This window comes from Bidens hawaiensis, unplaced genomic scaffold (genome assembly GCF_021521415.1).
Source record: "Bidens hawaiensis isolate Kalapana, Puna unplaced genomic scaffold, B.hawaiensis_p1.1 tig00000458_1, whole genome shotgun sequence".
In the NCBI taxonomy this organism is placed as follows: domain Eukaryota; kingdom Viridiplantae; phylum Streptophyta; class Magnoliopsida; order Asterales; family Asteraceae; genus Bidens; species Bidens hawaiensis.
The window spans coordinates 3,876,482-3,885,635 of NW_027491030.1; the positions used below are offsets into that span (position 1 = coordinate 3,876,482).

At 36.9% G+C, this 9,154-nt stretch overlaps 1 pseudogene across 1 annotated transcript; it reads right to left on the minus strand.

Annotated features, from left to right (window-relative positions):
* Positions 1-493: 493 nt before the first annotated feature.
* Positions 494-3,402, minus strand: LOC143628607 (histone deacetylase 19-like; annotated as a pseudogene). Its single transcript, XR_013152777.1, has 7 exons — positions 2,874-3,402; positions 2,257-2,697; positions 1,937-2,167; positions 1,794-1,855; positions 1,572-1,635; positions 873-944; positions 494-775 (listed from the first exon to the last, which is right to left on the minus strand). The product of XR_013152777.1 is annotated as a histone deacetylase 19-like (transcript).
* Between the last annotated feature and the right edge of the window lie 5,752 nt (positions 3,403-9,154).

Below are 9,154 nucleotides of genomic sequence, written 5' to 3' on the forward strand. Positions count from 1 at the left end.
GTTGGTGGACTCATGTTGATCACCCTTACAAACATGTTCATATGGTTATTGACATTTTGTCTAATAGATTATTGTTCTGTTTAAACTTACTTTTGATGATCAAACCATAGATAGGAGTAGATACAAGTATACAACAATATCCACTGATTAAGTCTAAATGAAGTTCATTTTAATTACTTGATGTCACATAAACAGTTTTAATGTGATGTGAAAAAAAGTTTTATAACATAACACCCCTTTAGACCCCCAAGAGTTGGAATATATTCCAATGGAACCTACCAATTTACAAGAGTCAATTAGACAAAGTATCAAAAGGGGGTCATCAAATCTTTTATGATTTTCTTTTTTTTTTTTTTGTTACCAAAGTTACTAACATTGGTTTTGAGTCTTGATCTTTGAAAGAAGTTTAAATTTCAAGCTATGGAAATTTTGTTTTAATAGTTTGGGATCAAAAAAATATGAAGAAACCAAAACAACATATAAGATAATGTAATGTCAATAAACATAAACTCATTACATTTCCCATACATTAACCACTCTATGTTTAGTCTTCTGATTCTTGTATCCAAACTGTATAACTTACAAACAAAGCCATACATACATAAGTTTTAACGAAACTGAAGTAAAAGGCATAACTGACACAATAAACAAGGTGAAGATTATGATACGAAGAGATACATTATAGATTCATATCGGAGATAGGCGGATCTGGCTTGGTTGAGTTCCCTTGTTCAGTCTTCACATCTGCTGCTGTTACTGAACCCGAATTTGAACCCTGACATAACACATGTACACATGGTTTAAAAAACTTATAAATGTTAACTAATTATTGTATTATTGTTATTGTTATTTATATGAAAGTAGGTTTTCACCTTCAGAGATATTTCAGCAAATGATACATCCATCTCTCTAGCACTAGCATGTTCACTTTCTTTTATATCATCCTGAACACACACACACACACACGAAGAAACGTCAGCATGAAATGATATCCAGGTTTGGATGTTCGTTTTAAATGATAAACTGTTTGTAGAATACACTTAAAATTAGGCCTGTAAACGAAGCAAACATTCAGCGAACTGTCCGTGAACCGTTCGGCGGGAAGTTCGTTTATTTAATAAACGAACAAAGATTGAACAAAAAGTTTGTGTTCGTTTACTTAAACGAACGAACATGAACACACGTTTCGTTTGTTCATTTATGTTCGTGAACGCTCGTATATGCTCGTTTATTCATGTTCGTTTATGTTTGTTCATATATGTTCATTTATGTTGGTTTATGTTTCTTTGTGTTCATTTAAGTGTGTCCATTTAAGTTTGTTTGTGTTCCTTTAAGTACGTTCAATTATGTTTGTTTATCTTTGTTCAATTATGTTCATGAACTGTTCGTTTAGATTTCAAATAAACGAACGCGAACATGTTCATTTTTTAAACAAACAAACATGAACACCAAATATTTGTTCGATTAAGTGTTCGTGTAAACTTAAATGAACGAAGATGAACATACCCTTGTTCGTGTTCGTTCAGTTAGTTTACAGGCCTACTCAAAAGGTTCACAATAAGTGTGCATACCATTACCATGTCCTTAGACTCGGTATCATGAAGTTCCCTTTTCACACGCCCAACAAACGACTTACTGCAAAACATTTAAAAACACAAATAAATGAAGGTAAGACATGTATAAAGCAGAAAATACAAAAAAAAAAAAAAAAAAAAAGAAGAATATAATAAAAAATTAAAATGAAAAAATGTATAAAACTTTTTTTCTTTTTGAATTTGGAAAGAAGAGACTACCCCTCGTTTTCATCATCGGAATCATCTGATCGTCGATCATCGTCTTCCTGATCTTCATCCGCCTGAATAATAATAAATTCACTAATGTTAGTTTCTCATGACAGAAAAAATAATAATTTATCAGTGCCCAATGCCCATTTCGTCTCAGGGAATTCTGTATCGGGAGGGCGTTCTTGGAATTGCACACTTGGAGCATGTTGAAGCTTAGAAAGATTATCAAGAAGCTTTGATCTTATTTCATCCAATAGCTGACGCGAGTTCTTATTTTCCATATTACTTGGAGCCACATGAAGCGTATAATCAGGACCGAAATACTCATAATACTCATGTTGAGGCATTTTATCTTCTAACTCAACTCCAAGTGCAACTCCAGTCTGCACAATTAAACAAACAATCCATTATTAGTCTATTACAACTGATTATCTAATAATCACAATTACTTAAAACCAAAATTAACAATCACCTCGTAGCACCAGCATCGAGCAACATTTCGAATCGTATAGCCTCCACCACCGAGCAACAACAAGGGCACGTTAAAAGATCTCATATATCTCACACATTCAGCATGACCTTTAATTGATAGATTAAAACAGCCTAATCTATCTCCCGATAAAGAATCCGCACCACATTGTAACACAACCGCACCAGGTCTATACACTTCCATAACTTTACCAATTATTGGCTTAAATAATGACTGATAACTTTCATCGTCAATCCCATCATCAAGAGGGACATTTAGGGAATAATATTTTCCTTTCGAGTATCCAATGTCTCGTATATCCCCTGTACCAGGGAAATAATCTCCAAATTTGTGAAACGACACGGTCATTACACGATCGGTTGTGTAAAACGCTTCCTCCACTCCGTCACCGTGATGGATGTCAATATCAACAAATAGCACACGCTGCATCAAATAAACATATATCCAAGTCAGCAACGAGTCGTATTTCAGTGATAACGTGCTAAAAAGTAAAATACTTCTAAATTTAAATTTTGTAACGCCTAGAGTTATAAATACAAGTATGCCCCTTCAAAATGTATGTATGTATATTAAAGTTGTAATTATAACGATTAACAAACCTGGTGCACTTTCAGAAGCTCAAGAATTGACAACACGATATCATTAACATAACAGAAACCAGACGCTTCACATTTCTTAGCATGATGCAGCCCACCAGCCCAATTTATAGCAATATCACAATAGTCATGGTTCAACTTAACTGCACCACCAACCAAACCGCCTGCATACGTCTGACAAAACGAGTACAGACCATCAAACACAGGGCAGTCTTCACCAACATTAAACCGTTTCAACTGTCTCAACTGATCTTGCTGTGTTTCTGGAGTGATGCCCCTTAAAAAGGAAACATAATCATCAGCATGAAACCTGCATAGATCTTTGTCCCGAGCGGGAACAGGCTTTACTACATGCATGTTTTGTAGTAAACCGTAGTGAGCTAAAAGCGCGTGTGTCATGCGAATTCTGTGTGGCTTCATAGGGTGACCTTGTCCATAATAGTAATTTCCAACTTCTGGATCATAAAAGTAATTCACTTTTCTCTTTTGATCCATCTGGTCCAGATGCTAATGAATTGCCTCCAGTTTCCATCTAAATAAACAGAACAGTGCAAAATCAAGTTATCTTGCTTATGAAATCCTTTATTGTGTAACAAAAAGACCCAAAAAACTCTAGAATAACAGTCAGACAACAAGCCCCAAATAATCAAACCAAGGAACGAATGAAAGTAACTAGGGCTGTAACGAACCAAACATTCAGCAAACTGTTTAACGGGAAGTTCATTTATGTTCGCATGTTTCATAAATGAATGAACATGAACAAGGAATTTCATTCAATTAACTAAATGAACGAACACAAACAAAGGCCATGCTGGTTCAATTGTGTTTATTAACGTACAATAATGTGTTTACACCCATCTATGTTTGTTAATGTTTGTGGACTAAATATTTTTAATACTTTTTAATGATTTTTCTAACCTTATCCTATAAATTTAAGCAAAATTATTAACTATAAAACAAAATATATATATGGTTACTATGTGATTAATTTATGTCAAATTAAGATACAGATATAAATGTTAATTAAAAAACACCAATGCAATCTTGGTAGCCTATCCGAAGCGTTGACACTTAGGGATGAAAATGAAAAATATCTAAGTGATTATCAACAGGTAACAGTGAATAACAAATGTGTGATCAAGATTAACTAAGTTACGACCCGGTTTCTAGTAACAAAACCAAAATCATCAATAGTAATTAAGTGCCACTCACGGTAACCAACCATCATAACTAACACCATCAACCTTTTTAACTGTCAAACCAACACATTCTTTCATGAAGCATTGTGTTATTTTAATAAAACACTGTGATGGTTCTCAACCAGTAAAATGAAATCTTTGGCTTGAATTGGGTCCTATTTTCACAGCATAACCATAGATATTAGATACACTATTGTTTTTTTTATCTGATTTGAGACTTCAATTTATAAGCGTTACAACGTTTTGAAAGATTTTCTAGGTCATTACCTACCATATACACTACATATTATTAACACTAAGTCATGGAACAAGCATTTTGGATCATGTTTTTATTAGTGAACTCCCATTTACTTGTGCTATTGAAGTCTTACTAATCTAGGTTCACCCCTCTTAACCTTGGAAACAATAGTCACCCTTGTACTCTAGGATTGAGTTTATGTCACAATAACCTTAAAATCTCCATTTTTATTGTACTCTTACCTCGGAAACAATAACCTCCCCTGACCTCGGTCTCAACTTTTTTAAGTTTCCGGTCCGGATCGGATTGGGTTTCTCTTGGCGTGGTCCGGTTAATACAAGATGATAAGCCCTAATCGAGTAATTGTATGATAATGCAATTACTATAGCTTAGTCACCAACATGGACATGTTTGCTAACATGACAGTCACTATGATAATGTTTGCTAACGTGATAGTCACAAAGCCTTCCTTAGGGGCCCAATTATTTTGGGCTAACTTGTTTGGATACTTCTTAATCTTACTTTATATTAAGGAGAATTGGTTTTAAATAATCCAAACTACGGCCTATTGGTAAATATCCATCCCAACTTTACACTTGCCTGCTGGCAGTATCAACTACTTGTGCATTTATTTTTAACGGGCCGCGACTAACGGATGTTAACTCCGTTAGTCTTTTTCTGACGTGGCCATCCCAGATGTCAAATATCAGATTACGTGGAACGTCTACGTGGCGGCTAACTGTGTATAAGGTATATGTTATCATCACCATCTTCAACCTAATACTCTTTACAACCCACAACCACCACAACACCACCAGTCCACCACCCCTGCAACCATCGCCGGAACCTCGGCCACCACCATGCCCAATCACAGCAACCACCACTGGAACCCACCACCTGCAACTGGCCATCTTCTCCGACCCCCAACTTGCCGGAGTTCTGCACTAATCTTGCCGGAGTTCACAAACCCAGATCCGCTCTAAACCCACCACCACCATTAGGGCAGAACTCTCTCTCTCTCTCTCTCCCCTGCAATTTACCCACCACCACTTGCCGCCACCAAACCCTAGCACCACCACCACCTTCTCGTCAATCAATCAATTATAAGATCAAAAAATCCCAAATTCAATTCCTTACCAAAAGCCCTAATTTATATCAAACCTACCTCTCCAGATCTGCTCGGTAAAACCTTAGCCCCGACGCTTGGTACACTCCTCCAAATCTGCTCGGCTCACAATTAATCGCATGTGGAAGCGATGGTGGTGGTTGATGGGTGGGTATGGTTGGGTGGTGGTATGAAGGAAGACGACGGTGGTTGGGTTGTGGGAAAGAAATGGGTGAGGAGTTAAACTGGGATGAGGGGTGGTGGTGGTGGTGGCTCGCCGAGAAAACCTAAACTGGGATGAATTGAAGGTGTCTGTTGATGATTGAAGATATTTGTTGATTGAAGGTGTATGTTGATTTGAAGGGATGAATTGGAAGAAATATTTAATAATAATAATAATAATAACAATAACAATAATAATAATACACAGTCAGCGCCACGTTTTGTTCCACGTAAGACCATTTTTGACAGCTGGAATGACCACGTCAGAAAAAGACTAACGGAGTTAACATCCGTTAGTCGCGGCCCGTTAAAAATAAATGCACAAGTAGTTGGTACTGCCAGCAGGTAAGTGTAAAGTTAGGATAATATTTACCAATAGGTCATAGTTTGGATTATTTAAAACCAATTTTCCTTATATTAATAATTATAATACTCCTTAACTTATATTTTCTTGTGTGTTATGTTATAATACCAAATCAACTCGAATTCTATGGCATGAATCTAGCCCTTTTAAAAAGTTGAAAAAATAAACTTTCAAGAAACTTTAGTTGAATCATAAAAAAGGTCATTGTTAAAATACAAAACAACCAAAAAGTAAACTTATGAAGATCTAAAAAGTAATCATACTCACAAAGAGGAGAATATTAGGTTGCGTAATTCAACTCCTAGCAATACTTGTGAACCAATAATAACAAACTTTATGGATGATAATTCAATTGTTAGTGCATAGATTACCAAAACTTTTACAGTCCTAAACAAATTATTGTTGTGTCTGTGAAGCTTGTGTGGCGTCTGTGTACATTGCGCCTGGCCTTTATCACTTATATCCATGGTTGTGTGTCCAGGGGAAGGCGAGATTGCATTTTTATTAAAAAAAATACCATTTTTAAATACCATTTTTTTTATTCTTACATTTTAATGTTAATATATATCTTTAAAGTTTCTAAAAATAGATATATTATAAAACTTTTTAAAATTGTAACAAATATGTAGGGGTATGGTACTAAAACCCGGTTCTACGACCCTAAATCTATTATGTTTGGCTTATTTTATTACATGGACTAATACAATGTTATTGGGCTGAGGGGGTTTTGTGAAGGTAACCCTAACTGGGCTAGGCCCATTAGGGTATCATGATGGTGGCCATGAGGCTCTCTATATAAGGAGGTCTCCACCTCCTTGTTAGGGGCCCATGCTCAATAAGAGCCACCACCACTTTTTTGTGTCTGTGAACAAGAAATCCTCGGGATATCTTAGCAGTCACCTCCACACCCCCAAAAACCATTGCAGGTCTCAAGCAGCTGAAGAAGAAGATCAAGACGTGGTTCGTTCATCTCGAAAATCCGTGGAAACATCGTCATGGATCAGGTCAGATTCATTTCGTACCTCGACATTGGCGCCATCCGTGGGACGGCAACGAACTGCCCTTCGATCTTCATCTCGGCTGTCGGATCTCTCTCAGGAAAAACCCAGATCTGGAAAGTTTACAGAAAAAGGCTTCAAGGCTTGTTCTATTAAAGCTCAAAAAGATCCATAGATCTAAAAAGAGGCTTCCAGATATGGGCAAGAAGAAACGGCCTGATTCAAATGATCAGGTCTCCGGATCTGTGATGGTTTTAAATCTGCTCCGAGCTTCAGATCTATCTAGGCCTGATTTACAGATCTAGGTCTAGATTACAGACCTGGATTTTAGGTCTAAAGTTGCAGATCTGACTCTAAAATCGCAGATCCAGAAATTACCAGATTTCCGCCGCCATGTACGCGCCCCCGCGGATTCTCACTCCGCAGCCGTGCATGTGCCGCCGCGGAAACCACCATCTGGGTTTTGCGCAAGAGACCTCCGCCATGCACGCGCACTCACGAGTCACCACTCCATCGCCGTGCATGCGCGCATCAGGCCACGCGCCAAACTTCAAAGGTTGGGAATCCTCATAATATCCCATATGGCTACGCGCCAAACTTCAAGGTTGGGAATCCTCATAATATCCCATATGGCTACGCGCCAAACTTAAAGGTTGGGAATCCTCATAATATCCCATATGGCTACGCGCCAATCTTCAAGGTTGGGAATCCTCATAATATCCCATATGGCTACGCGCCAAACTTCAAGGTTGGGAATCCTCATAATATCCCATATGGCTACGCGCCAAACTTAAAGGTTGGGAATCCTCATAATATCCCATATGGCTACGCGCCAATCTTTAAAGGTTGGGAATCCTCATAATATCCCATATGGCTACGCGCCAAACTTCAAGGTTGGGAATCCTCATAATATCCCATATGGATACACGCCAAACTTCAAGGTTGGGAATCCTCATAATATCCCATATGAAATTTTCAAATATGTAAATTTACAGCGGTTATATTTTAAATGACTATATCTTTCACTTTCTTTCCGGTTCCCACACTTTCAACTCTTCTCAAACATACACTCATGCATGTACATCTATTGCATTCTATGCTTTCTTCTACCACTATAGTTAAAACAATACTTATTTACATATATATTTGTTTGTGTTTTATGTGTTAATTCACACGCCATGGCTTTTTTATTTTTGCAAAATATATGAAAAATAGAAGAAGCTTGAAGAATAATAATTGAATGTGACATAAATCGAACTCAACCTAACTTTGTTGGCATTGACTAGTTAATAATTACATAATATGTCAAAGTTTGATTTGAAAGGTTCATTGAACTCATAAAAATTTAACTTGTTGATCATGCCGTAATCAATGGTACGGTGTGGAGTGCAATAAATTGACATGAGAAAATCATGTAAATATATTTTTAAAAAAAATACTATATAAATTTTTTTATAACAACTAAATAAATAATGAATTATTCACCACCTCTGGTCTAGTGGTAGGATTAGGAAGCTTGAGTTTTCAAGTGAAAAATCAAGTTCAATCCCACTTATGACACTTTAGGTGGATGTTGATAATGAAGGATTTGAGCTAGGTCTTGCGAAGATGTCAGTACAAGAAAATATGTTTGTATCCTCGTGTTGCGGCTCGCTAGTGTTATGGGTGTTACAGGTTTGATTCTTGAAATGTCTTCACCGAATTGTTACATGAACTAATTCACAAAAATATATATATATATATATTCTTCAAAATTAGTGTTATTGAGTTTTTATTAACCGTTTTTAATTAAAATTTATCACATTCTATAACCATTGAGTTTTTACTAAGCTTCAACAATAACACCAAACACTAAGCTTGCGCGCAGCAACACACAAGTAAGAACATATCATCATCATCATCATCATCATCATCATCATCGTACTCAGTATATCCCACCAATAGCAAAGCTATGGTAGGGTCTGAGGAGGGTAAGATGTAGACAGCCTTACCTCTACCCCGTAGGAATAGAGAGGCTGCTTCCGGTGAGACCCCCAGCTCGATGGTAGTTTTGCATCAACCATTGGGACACCGGCCGATTGGTGCATGTACCCTTGTCTTTCGGCTATCAACGCTACCACATGATGCCTGATTAACCTTCCGCCACTTTTATAGTTTT